This window comes from Engystomops pustulosus, chromosome 3 (assembly GCF_040894005.1).
Source record: "Engystomops pustulosus chromosome 3, aEngPut4.maternal, whole genome shotgun sequence".
NCBI classification, from domain to species: domain Eukaryota; kingdom Metazoa; phylum Chordata; class Amphibia; order Anura; family Leptodactylidae; genus Engystomops; species Engystomops pustulosus.
Window position 1 is genome coordinate 121,014,130 of NC_092413.1, and position 19,726 is coordinate 121,033,855.

A 19,726-nucleotide genomic window follows, 5' to 3' on the forward strand; every position below is an offset into this window, starting at 1 on the left:
TGCTGTTTACAGTGGAAAGAGATTTGGTCTCAGCTGCTAATTTCTTAATTTTCCCAGCAATTCTCATTAATATATGATTGATATAAATATTTTTTAATTTCTTTAATTGCTCATCCTTTAACCCCTTCTGGTCTAACCCATTTTAGGGCCTTAGGACCAGGCCTGATTTTAAAAATTTGCCCTGTGTCAATATAGGAGGTTATACCTTTTGCAACAGTTTAACATATGCAAAAAAAATTTAAATAATTATTCATTTTCCAAGTTTAAAATTTTCAGCTTTTTTTTAGCAGATAGTCATAGCATCCAAGCAACTAATGTCTGCTTTATAACGGCATGGCTTTTTATGCATCCTCTCTCTTTTTAGGTTGTTAGGAGGTTCAGAATTTTGGGTGCAATTTTTCTCATTTTTATGAAAATCGCCAAAACCCTAAGAGGCACCTGCTCAGGTTTAAGTGACTTTCAGAGGCCTAAATAGCAGTAAAACCCTATAAATTATGCCATTTTAGAAACTAAACCCTCCCCAAATGTGTGAAAAATCAACTTGAAGAAGTGTGTTAAACCTTTAGATGCTTCACAGGGGTTAAAACAAAATGGAGGTGTAATTTACAAGCTGTAAATTATTTTAAGACAATATATTCATTTTGGCCATAAATTAAACCGTCACAAAGTATTAACAAAAAACTCAACAAAGTTTTTTTGACCCAATTTCTCCCGAGTATGAGGATGCTCTATATGTGTTGGCAAACTATTGTTTGGGCATGCAGCCAGGCATAGAATGGAAGGAGGCGCCATTAAGAGCAGATCTGCATTGTCATATTTTAAAGGCAATAAAATGTTTATTTTTTGTAATTTGGATATATATTTTTTTTGTGGATGAGGTCCACTTTTCAGGTACATTATTTACGAGTGGTTCAATAGCTAGTAATCAGATTCTATTAACATAATCTTTTTTTTCTTTTTTTCCCGGACGTTTACCATATCATAAAAATAAATCTTTATTCTATGGGTCATCACGATTATGGCGATACCCCATTTTTATAGCTTTTTTATGGTTAACTTGTTTTACAGAATATTGAACTTCTTTTGTGAGAAATTTGCTTGTTTTTACATCGCCATATAACAAGGGGCATAACGTTTATTTTTTTTTACACGGCTTATTTAGAGCTTATTCTTTGCGGGACAAGCTGTACTATCTCTTGGTATCATATTGGGGTAAACGTTACTTTTTGATAACTTTGTGAGCCCTCTTCATACTCCCCCATGCGCAGCAAGACGTAAGGTTATGTCTTAATGCGCTATGGGGTTAAAATCTATACTCACCTTCAACTTCATCTCCCTGACCCCGCAGCTCTGTCTTGGCTGGCTTTCATGCGACAGAAATTGGGGGGCATGGCAATGAACGATCTGACTGATTCGGACTGAGTGCGGGATTTAACTTTCAAATAGTGTCGCAAGATCAAGCTCTTACATACACCAGGAAGAAGGTGAACTCCGGCGGACCTGAGCAGGGAACCGACACATGCAGTATATCGGGTGCACGATTGTAGTGAATTGCGTCAGAGTGTATTCCGGTACATTAGTTCAGGAAATGGATGCCCTCGGTTGATTAACCATGTGAGAGAGGGCAACCCCCAAGTCTTAAGATTTGCAGGTATCGAACAGGTAAAAATCGATCTCCTTGGAGGAGACATGAAAAAACATTTATTAAGACAGGAAAGTCGGCATATCATGAGGTTTGGTGCTATGGGGGCACTAGGACTCAATGACAGAAACGACCTAAGTGTGTTTTTGTAATAATACAATGAGTTGCATCATAGATAATTGTACTGATATCAATATTGGTAGTCTGGTAAACAGAGTACAACTTTGAACTTTATGGTAATGCAATGTACGCCTGCATGGGTAATCTAGGTCCGTGCAGCAGAATCCATTTAGAGCATATTTTTGAATTGTTGTCCGATAATTAAGTAATCTGCTCGTGTTTTTAATGTTTTACATAGGTTTATCTATGTTTTTAACAGTCACCATTTATTACATTTCTCCTAGCACTGTGTGTTGTATTGTTCCCATGGCAGCATCCACCAGCATCTGCACATATATTGTGCCGCAGGATGACGTCATTGGCTTCAGAACACGCTAGACAAGCGCGAAACGGCCCGTCGCCAGGCCCGCTCCGTTGTTGTACCGCACCTTAATAAAGGATCTTGTACACATCGGTGAGTGCCGCCTCTTCTTCTCCACATTTATAATTCCAACCTGACTCTACGAGTACTGGTGTACACAATTTCGGTTGCCCGGGGATCCGACTGTAAATCGTCTGGCTTAGGATCAGGCAGCACATCTTCTTCTCATGAATAGATTCTCCTGTCTCCCTGCAGTGCCTCTGCATCACCCCACCCCCCTGAATTCCAAGAGGAGCTAACACACACACTTCCTGCCAGCAAACGACAGATAAGGTATTTATGTCAGGGGGAGGAGGCACAACAGAACGGACTAGCTGATTAGCAGAGCTGGAGAGTGTAATTTTATGTTCTATCCATTTCATAGATCTCACCATCTCTCATCTGTGATCTGTCTCATCTCACTTTTACTAGTGAATGTTCAGAAGCTAAATAAAAATGCAGACAAACCGAGACCATGATAAAGTACCCACATTGTCAGCACACAGGGATTAAAATGTGTCTGCTTACAGAGTCCCCGCCCACACTATGGAACTTTACACTGACCCACACTGAGTTGAGGAGATAAAACAGCAATAACACAAAATTCTGTTTATTGTAGAAACATCACTAGGGGGTTGATCTTTATTTCATGGGCAACCCCCTTTAAGGTGCAACATTCTGACCCAAAGTAAATCTACCAATTTGATACATTTTCCATTTCTTTAGCACTGAATCAGAAGCAATTTCCTTGTCACTGCCATGAGCCATCACTGCAGCTAAGGCAGTCTGTCAGTATTCACTACAATTGTACACTCACCGGCCACTTTATTAGGTACACCTGTCCAACTGCTCGTTAACACTTAATTACTAATCAGCCAATCACATGGCGGCAACTCAGTGCATTTAGGCATGTAGACATGGTCAAGACAATCTCCTGCAGTTCAAACCGAGCATCAGTATGGGGAAGAAAGGTGATTTGAGTGCCTTTGAACGTGGCATGGTTGTTGGTGCCAGAAGGGCTTTTCTGAGTATTTCAGAAACTGCTGATCTACTGGGATTTTCACGCACAACCATCTCTAGGGTTTACAGAGAATGGTCCGAAAAATAAAAAACATCCAGTGAGCGGCAGTTCTGTGGGTGGAAATGCCTTGTTGATGCCAGAGGTCAGAGGAGAATGGGCAGACTGGTTCGAGCTGATAGAAAGGCAACAGTGACTCAAATCGCCACCCGTTACAACCAAGGTAGGTAGAAGAGCATCTCTGAAAGCACAGTACGTCGAACTTTGAGGCAGATGGGCTACAGCAGCAGAAGACCACACCGGGTGCCACTTCTTTCAGCTAAGAACAGGAAACTGAGGCTACAATTTGCACAAGCTCATCGAAATTGGACAGTAGAAGATTGGAAAAATGTTGCCTGGTCTGATGAGTCTCGATTTCTGCTGCAACATTCGGATGGTAGGGTCAGAATTTGGCGTCAACAACATGAAAGCATGGATCCATCCTGCCTTGTATCAACGGTTCAGGCTGGTGGTGGTGGTGTCATGGTGTGGGGAATATTTTCTTGGCACTCTTTGGGCCCCTTGGTACCAATTGAGCATCGTTGCAACGCCACAGCCTACCTGAGTATTGTTGCTGACCATGTCCATCCCTTTATGACCACAATGTACCCAACATCTGATGGCTACTTTCAGCAGGATAATGTGCCATGTCATAAAGCTGGAATCATCTCAGACTGGTTTCTTGAACATGACAATGAGTTTACTGTAGTACTCAAATGGCCTCCACAGTTACCAGATCTCAATCCAATAGAGCATCTTTGGGATGTGGTGGAACGGGGGATTCGCATCATGGATGTGCAACCGACAAATCTGCGGCAACTGTGTGATGCCATCATGTCAATATGGACCAAAATCACTGAGGAATGCTTCCAGCACCTTGTTGAATCTATGCCACGAAGAATTGAGGCAGTTCTGAAGGCAAAAGGGGGTCCAACCCGTTACTAGCATGGTGTACCTAATAAAGTGGCCGGTGAGTGTACAGTGCAATTGTAAAGTGTAGTCTTACAGAAAAATCCTTTTACAGTGTTGGAATGTATCTTAAACCTGTTAATCAGACTGAAACCTTCAAATTCCCATTGTGTTTGTAATTTTTATTAGTGTTGTGTCTGATTTTTCCCCAAATGTGTAAAGGAAAAATCTTAAAAGCAGAGCTTCTTAAGTTTCTTCCTCCAGTAGTAGCTTTTGGTTCATGTTTGTTGGTTACTGTAAAGGAATCCAATCTGAGAAGATGTCTTGCAGAGGAGAGATAATACTTTGAGTAGACTTGTCAGCTCTGCCAATGCAATGGGGGAAATCCCATCACACGTCCACATATGGTATAACTACATCTCTGATTTCTTCCCCTGAAACAAGGTTTCTAAATTATTTAAGTCCCTCAATAACACTTAAATCTCATTTTACTCTGTATACTAAGATTTACAATGCAATCTACCAGACAGCACCCCCTTCCTTTGTAGATGAATATCCTTTTAATGTCAGAGGTAACATTAAATAAATATATCGTTAATTAACTGAGGCTGTAGAGAAAGCTGTATTTCTTATATGATTTTTCTTTTACTACATACTCACTACATTCAGAGAGGTCATCACTGGATTTAACTGACGTGTAATCACTTCTTACCATGCAAGTGAACATCAATTTAAGCATCATAAACCTTTCTCTGTGTATTGATATTTATGACACAAAGCTGTCAGATAATTAATCTATTAACCTCAGAAGTAACAGAATATAATGAAATAAATGAGGTTATAGAGAATAATGCATCTGCTCAGGTTTCAGTATTATTCTTTCACTCCATTTTTTACTAAATTAAGAGAAATAACTGGAGCATGATAACCCATAAGTGATTTTTGGGGGTAATGTAGCATTGGGCAAATAATCCTAATTTTAGATACCATGATCTGGATCTGTGCTTCTATGTTCTATATAATAATTAATAATAATTCTTTATTTATATAGCGCACACAGTTTACACAGCGCTGCACAAAGCATGTCAAATTGGTCCTTGTACCCATGGGTTCACTATCTAAACAACCTAAGAGTATGTTTTGGAATGTGGGAGGAAACAGGAGGACCCGGAGGAAACCCACGCAAACATGGAGAGAACATACAAACTCTTTGCAGATGTTGACCTGGGTGGGATTTGAACCCAGGACCCCAGTGCTGCAAGGCAGCCACTGTGCCTCCCTTCAATATGGACCTCTTTGTGGTTCTATGTGAACCTCTTCTATTTACTTCCATTAGATAGAAGTCTTCCCAGAGTCATATGATGTCCAACCTTTGCAGAACTCGTTACAGCACACATCACATGACCATACACTGATTTTTATCCAATGGCAGCTATGATGCTTTTCTTCAGAGATTTTGAAAACTGTGAGGAATTTGTATAGCAGGTATATTAGAAAATCATGTAAGTTGTTTGCTAAAACTGGACAACCCCTTAAAATCTAACTATTTTAAGACTTTAAAGTTACTTGTTCTAGAGACAACTAAATAACTATCACTTCAGCAGCACAATAACAGAGACATTACAGTACCTCTTTGTTTTTAATTGTTTTAGTCCAGGCTGTGCCTCTACTGCCTTATTCTGCTATAACTTCTAAGTAATACTGAACTGAATTTTGAATTTTGTGCTACATTTAATGTGCTATATTGCATGAACAAAAGCTATAGGGTGCAAGCTTTTAACCACAGTGGAATAGTTATTCTCTGTTATGCTGTAATTTTACAGAATAGATCAGCTTATATGTTTACTTTTATATTTTTTTCTACTGTACGTTCTCAAAATTGAAAATAAATGACAAATATTTATAAAACAACCAACATTTCTGTAAGGTAAATGCTTTCAATAGATGGAATTATTCCCTTTTACAGATACAAATGATTGAATTTATACAATATCTCTGTAACTGGAATATTATTCTGACAGACAACAAACAGAAATACTAAAACTATAACTAAGAACAAACTTACCCTGAGGTCATAACATGTAAAGACTCCCCACATTATTAAACCATATGTAATTATAAATATATTCACAGAAAGAAGTTACTGTATATACTCGAGTATAAGCAGACCCGAGTATAAGTCCAGGCACCTAATTTTAACACAACTGGGAAAACCTATTGACTCGAGTATAAGTCTAGGGTAGGAAATGCATTTGTCACAGCCTCACTAGTATATAGCTAGCCAGCCCACCCATGCCCCCCAGTATATAGCCAGCCACTGCCCACTAGTATATAGCCAGAAAATTCTAAATCTGAACAAAACAGAAAAGGGTTGCCTAGTTGGCTCACTCACTTTCCAAGTAAAAAAAATACATCCAAAAATCGGTAAGTAATCCAGCAGAATGTACTAGTACCATAAGTAAAATGTAACTTTTAATAATTACTGATAAAATAAGTTCACAGTGAACCACAATAATATGCACATCAATCATTGAGTCAGCAATAACACATCAGAAAGGGACACAGTCCGCATTAATACCTCACTGTGCCTTAGTGCATTCTTGGATAGCATATGATACGGTGCATCAACTCAAAACCACGGACCAACATTAATCCGGACAGTAAGGAATAATAGGGTGGATCTAACCAGTTTTCGATGCGCAGTCTCCCGGTCAATCAGTACTAGTCCGGAGGTACAGGACCTATTAAGCCCTACGATCGATTAGTATCCTGACCCCGCAATATTGCTCCCGCCCTGACAAGCACGGTCCCAGTACTGTCCCTTACAGACCCTGTTAGTCTCTAATATGTAATCCCTATGCGTTTCATACGTCGTGTGAGCCACTCATCAGGGGAATAAAGTAATATAGTGTATTAAGCAGCCTTAATACTAAGTATGGCTGCAAAAGTTCCACAGTTCCAAAGTTATACTAACATGGTGGCTAGATTTATTGGCATGGGCGCCACAATCTGGCGGTCTCACACTTTTAAAGTTGATGCTGCCCTCCCCCACATGCAGTCAGAAAGCTGATAGGCTGAGGACATTCCTCCATCACAGGGTGGGAGGAGCTATGATGTCACGAAGTGGGAGGATCTATGAGATCCCTTCCCTCCATCACAGATTGGGAGGAGCTATGGCGTCAGAGTGGATGATGGACCCAGATCTGAAAGATGCCATCAGCTCTCATTTCACAGTATATAGCCAGCAGCCCCCCAGTGTATAGCCAGCCCATGCCCCCTAGTATATAGCCAGCACCTGCCCCCTAGTATATAGCTAGCAGTACCCTTGTATAGAGCCAGTGCCCTCCCCCTTGTATATAGCCAGCAGCCTCCTTGTATATAGCCAGTGCCTGCCCTCCAGTATATAGCCAACTCTTGCCTCTCAGTATATAGCCAGCACCTGCCCCCAGTAAATAGCCAGTGCCTTCCCTCTTAGTATATAGCCAGCAGCCCCCTGCCCAGCCTAAAGAAACCCCAAAACTCTGTACTAACCTTCCCAATGTCCCCCGCAGGTCCTCTTTTGTCTTCAGCTGCGGCTCCGGCCCCGCCTTGGTTCCCTGAGCTGTCCTGTTGCATAAACTATGATGTCATCTGCTTGATGACATCATAGTGTGTGCCCGATGGTGGCGCACACACTATGAAGTCGGCAAGCAGCTGATGTCATGGTGTGTGCAATGGGACCACACAGGGATCTGAAGATGGAGCCAGAGCTGAAGCTAGAAGAGGACATGCAGGGTGCATCGGAAATGTGAGTACAGAGGTTTTATTTTTCATAGACTCAAATATACGCCGGGGATACAGTAGGGATACCCTCAATACATAAGTCATTAGTGTGTTTCGTAGCTAAGATGAGTATATTTAAAGGGAACCTGTCACCACTACAAAACAACAAAGTACGATGTCTGGAAAATCAAATGTTAATGTCCGGAGGAGCTCCCGACCAGGCACACTCCCACAATACTTTAAACACACACACACTCCCACATTAGCCTTAAAGTAATAAAATCCAAAATTAATGTCAGTGCTCTACTCCGTATATCAGATGTAATACATCGATGGGTGATCTCACCACCTACTGTTAGGTTAAAAATGGAAGATATCACCAGCTTCCTGCATCGCACTCCGTTATCCTCCACAGGGTCCCAGCGTTTTCTTTGTGTCGCCTCCGCGCCCGTGGTGCACAGCTGCTTCAATAACCTGCGTCAGAAATTGTAAAAAGAATGCCAGGGTAAAGGAAAACTGCTTGAATTGTCTCTACTTACAAGAGCAAAGAATAAAACGTGCATGACATAAAATCTTTAAACGCCAAAAAAACCACCTCGCCCGACCTAGGTATCGCCTCTTCATGTCCTGGAAGAAGCCGGAAGAGGCGAAACCTAGGTCGGGCGAGGTTGTTTTTTTTTTGGCGTTTAAAGATTTTATGTCATGCACGGTAGGTGGTGAAATCACCCATCGATGTATTACATCTGATATACGGAGTAGAGCACTAACCTATCACCACTGTTTGAAAAAATTAAGTTGTGGCCGGGTTCACATAGAGCCCTTATAGCATAAGGGCAGCCTTTCATCTTCTAATAAAATCCCTGCTCTGGAAAGGCAAAAATTAGCATTGATTCTCTGCCTGGTATTCAGACAGAGAGTCTAGCTAGTTGAGGTGGGCGTACACACATGCGCAAGTCTGCTGTCTTGCTTACACCTACTTTCCCTACGTCATCCGGCTGTCGGCTGAATTACAACACATATGCCTATGGCTGCCATTCGCAGAAGCAGGAAGCAGTAAAGCCACACCTGCGCCGACACTTAAGGTGCATGGCCTCCGTAGGCATTTGTGTAAACTTATAACCAGCCAAAAGGATCATATTCCTCTACCTACCTTACCCATGTTTGCTACACAAGCTCCTGGTGCCCTGACACCCATTTAGTAACTAAGCGTAGACTGGACAGTATTAAACTGTGACATATGTATCATAGTGGTTTATACTTTTAGTTGGCTTAATTTCATAAAATGGCACATGTTGTTAAACCATGTCCCTTTCTCATAAAGCACCAAGCATCTAAAGCAGTTAGTAAAGGTGGTGCAAATTGTTCCAGACAGTAAATCAGCCATGTGTTTATTGTGTTGCATCACAAAACAGCTTAGAAGTGGCTCCCATTGTGCAGTTCACAATGTGTTGTATCCAGATTTGAATGGAAGGGCACAATAATGTGAAAAGCCCCAGAGAAAGATGTGAAAGTAGCCTATCCAACAAATAATGGGGGGAATCTATTAAGACTGGTGTTAAAACTTTCTTTCTACTCCCCACGGTTTATGCACAATGTGCTATATACAAAGGCTGTGGAAATTATTCCGACCCCTTTAAATTTTTCACTCTTTGTTTCATTGCAGGCAATTGGTAAGATCAACAAAGATCTTTTTTTTGCTCATTAATGTACACTCTGTACACCATCTTGACAGAAAAAAACAGAAATGTAGACATTTTTGCTAATTTATTTTTACTTTATAATATAATTTACTATATTTTACTAAAATATTACATGGTCATACATATTCAGACCCTTTGCTCAGTATTGAATAGAAGTACCTTTTGAGTACCCTTGAGCCTTCTTGGGAATAATGAAGCAAGTTTTATGTCACTGAATTTGTAGATCCTCTGCCATTCTTCCTTAAAGATTTCCGCCAGTTCCTCCACTTGACACTTGACTACCAGTGTTCACTGCAGTGACAACCACCCTACCACCCTGTGCATTTGATCCAGACCGGTGTGGCTAATGCGCTCTGATGATCCTGTTAACGGGCAGCACAACTCTGTCCGGTGAGCCTCATTCTAACCACCTCACCCGAATTTGACCATTTTCTACAAATTACTACTCTATGAGTGCTTTTTGGTCTCTCTTTGTCCGCCTTTCCTAACATCTCAGAAGGAAATGGACAGCATGTGAGTTAAATATAATTTTCACAGCAAAGCATCTGAATACTAATGACCATGAGATATTTAAATTTTTTTTGTTTGATAAATTAGCAAAAAAAAAAAAATATATATATATATATATATATATATATATATATATATATATATATCTGTCAAGATGGAGTGTAGAGTTACATTGATGAGCAAAAAAAAGAACTTTTTTGATTTTGCCAATTGGCTGCAATGAAATATGAAATATCTAAAGGGGTCGGAATACTTTCTGTACCCACTGTAGGCTCTGGTCTGATCTGGTGGAAATTTCTGCTATAGTCTCTGCCGATGTTCCGCTCTGTTACGTTCAAAGTTCATGCCCATCTGCTCCCTGCTTGCCACACTTTCTGCCCTAATTCCGATTCTGCTCTCAATTCCAAAATTACACTCTGCAATACTGACAAAATGTATGTAGGAGCTCATGCACACTGGCACATTGGACACCCTATATGTGCCACAATTGAGTGAAAAGCAAACAATTGGCTATGATTTTTATGAAAATTAATGCAGAAAATATAGTTAGTTCAATGGGAAGCTGTTGGGTGTTTTTTCCATTCTAATTTGCTATTGACCTTTCATATAAAGGCCGAAAAAGCTAATAAGCTTTCAAATCCTTAGCTGGGCAAATGTAAATTTACTAGTCACTTGTTAATAGAAGCTTTTTCTAGCTATCACACTAAATCATGTGATATTTGGCTGGGGTTTCATGGTGGCAACAGGCCAATGTTAGACACTTTCTGACACTAAACAGAACATCATTTACCACAATGATTTAATGAATAAACTAAACTCTTTCCCACCCCAAAGACTTGTAAATGCTAATTTGCATATGCACAGCTAAAGTTTTATATTTATTTTTCACTTAACATCATCAGAAAACTTAGTGAGGGACCCCATAGGCAAGCTCATTACTTGCAGATGCTGCACCATTGTAGGTAGTTTCCTTCCTCTTGTCCTCTGGTTCAAATTTTGTCTAACTCTGAGGGTGAAGCTTGACTTTTAAACTTAAACATATAGGGGCTCATTTACTAAGAACACTGCAGTCTGTACTATGTGCAGTTTGCCTGTGTAGTGTGTAGAAGGCGCCAGATTCAGGATTTGTGGCGCCCATTCTTCATGAATCTGGTTCCCTCTGCAGTGCTCTGACAGAGTGAACCACTTTTGTTTAGTGCACCTTTAACATGGGCCATGCAACACATTTCTGTTGGACTTTGCAAGTGGCACTTTTGACACACGGGCGCACGGACCGACTGAGCACCAGAACCCATTTCAGTGTAGAAATTTGTGCAAATGTGGTGCAGGCCCTTCTTAAATATCTGACACACGGAGCTTAGTAAATGTACCCCATAGTGCTTGTACATACAGTAATAAGTGCAAAGGGATTAGATTCATCTAAGCAAGTAGGGATAAAATCACAAAGAAAGGTAAACTAAATTGAGCAAATACATGGAAACAAACTGGTTCTATAAATAGAGGGGATATGGGTTTACAAACCTATCATTAATAGAAAAATTATACATTAAGAAATGGTGTAATGATGGAGTTAGCTTCTGGTCTGCATTGAATCATGGTATTTAATTTCCTGTTTTTTATTCTTCTGTTTTCCCAAAAAACAAAATGTATGAACTATGCACTGTGTTTGAAGAACTTAGATCAGAACTATTTACTTGCAGAAACAGATTATCACATTATAAACTGTACAGGCAACCTCACGGGATCCAATAGATCCTGTAATTTACTTTACAGTTGATCATTTTTATAAAGCTTGTAACATTTGGCATACCTGTTATGTTATGTTCATGGGCAACCCTATAAATAGAGAAACACAACCCTGAACCATGAGCTAACTAAAAATAAAATACAGAGATACACAAATATATTTTAAGTGTATGTTTTTTCATGATTGGTCACACATGATTAGAATAAACAATATAACAAAATGCAATCAATTAATATTTTACAGTTCATTTCATTTTGTGACAGAATTACTAAACAGGATTTCAAAAATATATTTTTCTCAATTAAGGAGGATGTCACTATAAATAATTTGTCTTCTAATTACTTCATACTCATGCATAAGAAACTAAAGAAAGCAAACAGCTGAACAGGTAAATGTACTGTAAAGCAGAACAAATTATAACATATATATCATTTTTTTTCTGTAGCAACCAATTATATTTTGGTCTACACTGTTCATTCTTGGACTCATGGGACATTGTAATAATGACCACCATTTGTTTTACAAGAAATAATAGCGCCTAGATTTTTTATGTGCATCTATTTCTAATATGTTAATTTAATTAGGTGTGTGTCAAATTTAATTCGAATATTTTATGAAAAACAACCTACTATATCACAGAATATCAAATAGCAATTGTATTGAGGAAAGACTGTATTTAGGGGTAATTTGTTGTTTATAGTATGTTGCCTGAGACAGTTTTATTTAGTAATTCAGTTTATTTGTGTCAGGCTTAGAGGTTGTGGATCCTCTGAACCACTGCGGACGATGGCACAAGCCACTACCTGGGACCGGAGTCTAAGTGGCACCCGGTTTTCACCAGAGCCCGCCGCAAAGCGGGTTGGACTTGCTGCGGCGTGGTACCACCAGGTCGTTCCGCAGGCGTGACTTGTCCGCAGTGGCAGCCAAGGTCGAGGTACAGAATCGGCAGGCAATCTCGTAGTCGGGGTCAGGCAGGAGGTCAGGACGGGCAGCACAGGTTCGTAGTCAGAGTCGTAGCAACAGGTCAGGACAGGCGGTACAGGAGCGTAGTCAGAAACGGAGCAGGGGTCACAACAGGAAATCTCAAGAACAGCACAAGGCATCAAAACAGCTTTCTCTAGGGCGCAAGGCACAAAGATCCGGCAGGGCTTGCAGGAAGAGGCAGGCTTAAATAGAATTGGACAATTTGGCCAGCGCCAATTAATGGCGCACTGGCCCTTTAAATTTCCTAGAAGAGTCGCGCGCGCGCCCAGAGGCACGGGACCGCGCGCGCACGGAGCGAGGCCGGGACTCGGGAGCGGGGAGAGGTGAGATGCGCTGGCGTGGCGCCTGCGGGGAGCGAGAGGCACGGGTGAGCCCGCGACCCGCGATGTGGGTCGCGGGTCCACCCGTGACAGTACCCCCCCCTTCGGCCTCCCTCTCTTCTTGGGTTGAAGAAATCTCTGCAGAAGATCACGGTCCAGAATATTGTCCTCCGGCTCCCAAGACCTTTCTTCTGGACCGAACCCCTTCCAGTCGACTAAGAAGAACCGCTTCCCCCTTACAGTCTTCATATCGAGGATGTCTTTTACCTCATAGGTGTCGGTGGAGTCAGCCACAGGGGAAGGAGGAGGTACTTGCCGGGAGAAGCGGTTCAGGATGACAGGCTTGAGCAGGGAGACATGGAAGGAGTTTGGGATGCGCATGGTGGGAGGAAGGCACAACTTGTAGGATACAGGATTGATACGGGTCAGGACCTCGAAAGGACCCAAGAAACGAGGACCGAGCTTGTAACCAGGTATCTTCAGCCGGATGTATTTGGAAGATAACCAGACCTTGTCCCCAGGAGAGAAGACGGGAGGAGATCTGCGTTTCTTGTCGGCCTGGATTTTAGTGCGAGCAGATGCCCGAAGTAGAGATAGACGAGTCTGTCTCCATACGGAGCTGAGGTCTTGCACCAATTCTTCCACCGCGGGAATATCCGAGGGAACTGAGAGAGGGAGTGGAGGGCGTGGAATTCTTCCATAGACAACAAAGAATGGAGCAGCACCAGCAGACTCAGAATCCAGAGAGTTGTAGGAGAACTCTGCCCAGGGCAACAAAGTGGACCAGTCGTCCTGACGGGCAGAGACAAAATGACGCAGATAGCAGCCCAGACTCTGGTTGACTCTCTCCACTTGACCATTGGACTGAGGGTGGTAGGCTGAAGAAAAGTCCAACTTCACCTGCAATTGGCCACAGAGTGAGCGCCAGAAACGGGAGACAAATTGAACTCCACGATCAGAGACAATGTGCAGAGGAAGCCCATGTAGCCGGAATATATGTTGGAAGAAGAGACTGGCAAGACGTGGAGCAGACGGTAGACCTGGAAGAGGAACGAAATGAGCCATCTTCGAAAACCGATCTGTTACCACCCAGATGACAGTATTGCCCGAAGAAGATGGAAGATCCGTGACAAAGTCCATAGCCACGTGAGACCACGGGCGACTGGGTATCGGCAACGGAAGCAAGAGACCAGCCGGTTTTAGACGAGAAGGCTTATTTCGAGCACAGGAGGTGCAAGATCCCACAAAGTCCCGAACATCTTTGACCAAGTCAGGCCACCAGTAGTAGCGGGAGATGAGGGCCACGGAGCGTTGCACCCCAGGGTGCCCAGCCAGGCGGGAAGAATGTCCCCAAAACAAAATCCTCTTCCGCAGAGCAGGTCGGACATACGTCTTGCCAGGGGGAAGCTGCCGAAGATCCACAGGAGCGGCTGCAACCAACTGTTCCAGAGAGATGATATACTGAGGAACCGGCTCTTCTCCAACAACATCTGAGGCACGGGAAAGGGCGTCTGCCTTGATATTCTTCTCTGCTGGCCGGAAGTGAATCATCAAATTGAAGCGGGAGAAGAATAGTGACCAACGGGCTTGTCTGGGATTAAGACGTTGGGCAGTCTGGAGGTACGAAAGGTTCTAATGATCCGTATAAACAGAGACTGGATAGAGAGCACCCTCCAAAAGATAACGCCATTCTTCCAAGGCAAGTTTGATTGCCAAAAGTTCCTTGTCACCAATTGAGTAGTTCTTCTCTGCAGGAGAAAAGGTTTTAGAAAAGAAACCGCACGTAAGAGTTCGCCCCCTGGGTCCTTTCTGGGTAAGCACAGCCCCTGCACTGACAGAAGATGCGTCCACCTCCAAGATAAAAGGCTTCTCAGTATCAGGTCTAGAAAGGATCGGAGCTTTAGTAAAGGCGGACTTTAACCTTGCAAAGGCCTCTTCAGCAGCTGGAGGCCAAAGGCGTGGATTAGCGCCCTTCCTGGTTAGTGCCACGATGGGGGCAACAAGGGTAGAGAAATGAGGAATGAACTGACAGTAGAAGTTTGCGAAGCCCAGGAATCTCTGAATGGCGCGAAGACCCTCTGGACGAGGCCACTGAAGAACGTCAGACAGCTTGGTAGGATCCATCTGGAGACCCCTGTCGGAGATGATGTAACCAAAAAAAGGTAGACTCCGTTGATGGAAGAGACATTTCTCGAGCTTAGCGTAGAGACAATTGGCTCGAAGGCGGCCTAGGACTTGCTGTACGTGAGATTGATGAGTCTTGAGATCTGGAGAGAACACCAAGATATCATCCAGGTAGACCACTACACACGTATACAGAAGGTCCCTGAAGATGTCATTGACAAACTCCTGGAAGACAGCTGGAGCATTGCATAATCCAAAAGGCATCACAAGGTATTCGAAGTGACCATCTCGGGTGTTAAATGCTGTCTTCCATTCGTCGCCCTTGCGGATACGAATAAGGTTGTAGGCCCCGCGAAGATCCAACTTAGAGAAAATCTTCGAACCGCGCAGGCGATCAAAGAGTTCAGTGATCAGTGGCAGAGGATAGCGGTTTTTAACCGTGATCTTATTAAGTCCACGATAATCAATACAAGGACGCAGGGAGCCGTCCTTCTTAGTAACAAAGAAGAATCCTGCACCCGCAGGAGAGGAGGACTTCCGTATGAAACCTCTTTGCAAGTTCTCCTGGATATACTCTGACATGGCTGTGGTTTCAGGAACGGAGAGTGGATACACTCGACCTCTGGGAGGAGAAGTGCCCGGCAATAACTCAATAGGGCAATCGTAGGGTCGATGCGGTGGCAAAGTCTCAGCCTGCTTTTTAGAGAAGACGTCAGAGAAGTCCTGGTAGCACGCGGGTAAACCCTCCAAAGGCTTCTTAGACAGAGAGGAGGCCAATACAGGTACAGGCAGGGAAGCTCCCATACAGCGGGACCGGCACTCAGGACCCCAATGAAGAATCTCCCCTGTCATCCAATTGAGAACAGGAGCATGGAGCTGCAGCCACGGAAGACCCAACAGAATAGAGGACGTGGAGCGAGGTAGCACGTAAAAGGACAGTCTCTCCTTGTGTAACACTCCGACTTGCAAGGACAGAGGCTTGGTGCGGTACAAGACCGGGTCAGAGAGGATCTGGCCACTTAGGGATGAGATGACCAACGGCTTCTCAAGGCGAACCACTGGGATGTGATGCCGGGAGATCAGAGCGGCATCCACGAAATTCCCCGCAGAGCCGGAGTCCAGGAATGCAGAGACTTGGATCTGGGGACTGGCGCCAACGCTGAGAAGCACCGGAATCAACAGACGTGGAGAAGCTTGGCAGACACCTAGGGACGCTTCTCCCAAGAACCCTAGGTGCTGGCGTTTCCCGGACGCTGAGGACGGATAGGACAGGACCCGATGAAGTGCTCCGGACTAGCACAATAAAGACAAAGGTTACCCTGGCGCCTTCTGATGCGTTCCTGGGAGGAGAGTCTAGCTCTGTCCACCTCCATAGGCTCCTCTGCGGATGGTAAGTCCTGAGGTTGGAGTGGTCTTTGGAAGACTGGGGCCAGTCGGGGAAGGCGTCGAGGACGGACTTGAGGTTGCTCGAAGCGAGATTCCTCCGCACGCTCTCTAAATCGCACGTCTATCCGAGTGGCCAAGGTGATGAGACCAGACAGAGTAGACGGAAGATCACGAGCGGCCAGGGCGTCCTTCACATGAGAGGCGAGACCCTTCTTGAAAGCGGCAGACAAGGCGGCGTCATTCCAGGCAAGTTCTGACGCCAAAGTACGGAACTGGACCGCATACTCTCCCACGGAGGAATTCCCCTGGCGCAAGTTCAATAAGGCAGACTCAGCGGAGGAGGCCCGAGCTGGTTCCTCAAACACGGCCCTAAATTCGGACATGAAGGCTGAGAGAGAAGCCGTAACCGGGTCGCTTCTGTCCCACGGGGGTGTAGCCAAGGCCAGGGCTTTCCCAGAGAGTAGGCTGATTAAAAACGCCACCTTTGATCGTTCCGAAAAAAACTGGGTCGGCATAAGTTCAATATGCAGGGAACACTGAGTTAAAAAACTTCTGCACATCTTAGGATCACCATCATATTTGCTGGGCATGGACAAGCGCATCCTGGGTTCAACAGCAGGGAGAGGAGTCGGAGCTGTAGAAATCGCTTGAGCAGCTTCCGGGACCTGTTGCGGTTGTTGGTTGGCCAATAGTTGCTGCAACATGGCAGTGACCTGCTCCAGCTGGTCACGCTGCGCAGCAATCTGCCGGGATTGGTGGATCACAATAGTAGTGAGGTCAGGCTTGCTAGGAGACGGAACCTCGGCGGGATCCATGGCCGGATCTTACTGTCAGGCTTAGAGGTTGTGGATCCTCTGAACCACTGCGGACGATGGCACAAGCCACTACCTGGGACCGGAGTCTAAGTGGCACCCGGTTTTCACCAGAGCCCGCCGCAAAGCGGGTTGGACTTGCTGCGGCGTGGTACCACCAGGTCGTTCCGCAGGCGTGACTTGTCCGCAGTGGCAGCCAAGGTCGAGGTACAGAATCGGCAGGCAATCTCGTAGTCGGGGTCAGGCAGGAGGTCAGGACGGGCAGCACAGGTTCGTAGTCAGAGTCGTAGCAACAGGTCAGGACAGGCGGCACAGGAGCGTAGTCAGAAACGGAGCAGGGGTCACAACAGGAAATCTCAAGAACAGCACAAGGCATCAAAACAGCTTTCTCTAGGGCGCAAGGCACAAAGATCCGGCAGGGCTTGCAGGAAGAGGCAGGCTTAAATAGAATTGGACAATTTGGCCAGCGCACTGGCCCTTTAAATTTCCTAGAAGAGTCGCGCGCGCGCCCAGAGGCACGGGACCGCGCGCGCACGGAGCGAGGCCGGGACTCGGGAGCGGGGAGAGGTGAGATGCGCTGGCGTGGCGCCTGCGGGGAGCGACAGGCACGGGTGAGCCCGCGACCCGCGATGTGGGTCGCGGGTCCACCCGTGACAATTTGTAGTTGAAAATTTTAATGTTTTCTTCATTTGATTACCAATACTTAAGAATAGTCTTTGCATTACTGTTTCTCTATGTGTTTGTTGCTAATACTGAAGCATCTGTGTTGGTGCCATCCTCTGTTCATTGTATGCAGTTGAGGAGGAGCTGATTGTGCTGATTGCGCACTCTGTGTAGCTGGACATGCTGTTTGTAGTTGAGATGAACTTCAGCTGAGTGCATTGTAAAAAGTAATTTCAGCATGTGCATTTATTGAAAAATATGTAGTCCTACTAAGAACTACTTTTCTAATGATTGCTGGCTCCCATGCTAGTAGCTCTGTCCTCTGTTCCTTCTGCCCTGGATGAGTCTGCGCAGAAGGATTCAGCCTATTGCTCTGCACTGCAGATTCCTCTGCACACTGAAAGACCAGCTGACACACTATAGCCAATAGGAAGTGGAGGTAGATGCCCTTTATAATGCAAACACACACATAATATTATTATTAATAATATTTATTATTGTTATTAATTATTATTATATCTTTATGTTTATAGCGCCACAGCCTTTTTTTGTAGATCATGGGTTACATACACAAACAAAATAAGACATTATAGAACAATTCCATGATCACATGAAACTATAGAAATAAGGACCCTGCTCCGAAGAACTTACAATCTATGAGACTGAAGGGCACAGAAAATGCTTATACTATGGTCCAAAATATTTCAATAAATAATGCTAAATGAACCAGTCACCATAAGCTAGCAATATTTACAGAAATCAGGGTGCTTGGGTGTGTTAAATAACCTGTTTAATGGTATGAAGTGATGGGGGATTACATAGAAAGGAGGAGAAATCAACAGGGGTTAGTAAAAATAAAGTGAAAGTTACATTGCAGTTGCTAAGTGTGATAAACATACCTGAAGAGATGTGTTTTTAGAGCATGTTTGAAACTTCAGTTGGGCACATTTGAAACGTTGATACTTGTGTGAGACTAGCCTTGGTCAGGTCTAAACAAATATATATTTATATATTTAATCATACTATTTTAGCTTCTCAATAACTCATATAGGCCTGTTGCAAATCAATAGGTTTTCATCCAAAGTTCTCCAACTTTGGCCAGGTTTCTCTCTCCTAATTTTTTCACTTTTATTAAAAATACACCTGTTGACGTACAAGGGAAGCTATTGCTGCGGTGGCAACAGACATAATATCTGCAAATGTATGTCTTTAGCATCTACTGCAAACAATAGAATTTTAGGATACACTGCTGCATGAATTGTGAAACCACCTTTGTCGTCTACCTTGTGCAGTGCTCCCCTGGCAGACTCCAATATGTGGGTTGTACCTTTAGAAAAACAAAAGATCGCCTGTCAGAACACATTACAGGGGAAAACCCCCAAACTATTTCTAGGACATGTTATCTTACTGCTATGTCTAAACACTTTCCTGATCATGTACCTAAGTCCATGTACCCAAAATTAGGGGAGATTGTGATAAATTGAGTTAAAGCCCTACATATGAGAGAGGCCAAATGGATCCTATTGCTAGATAGTCATGCCCACTAGGATTAGATTATATAACATTAACCTTTTCCATTGATGTATTGTT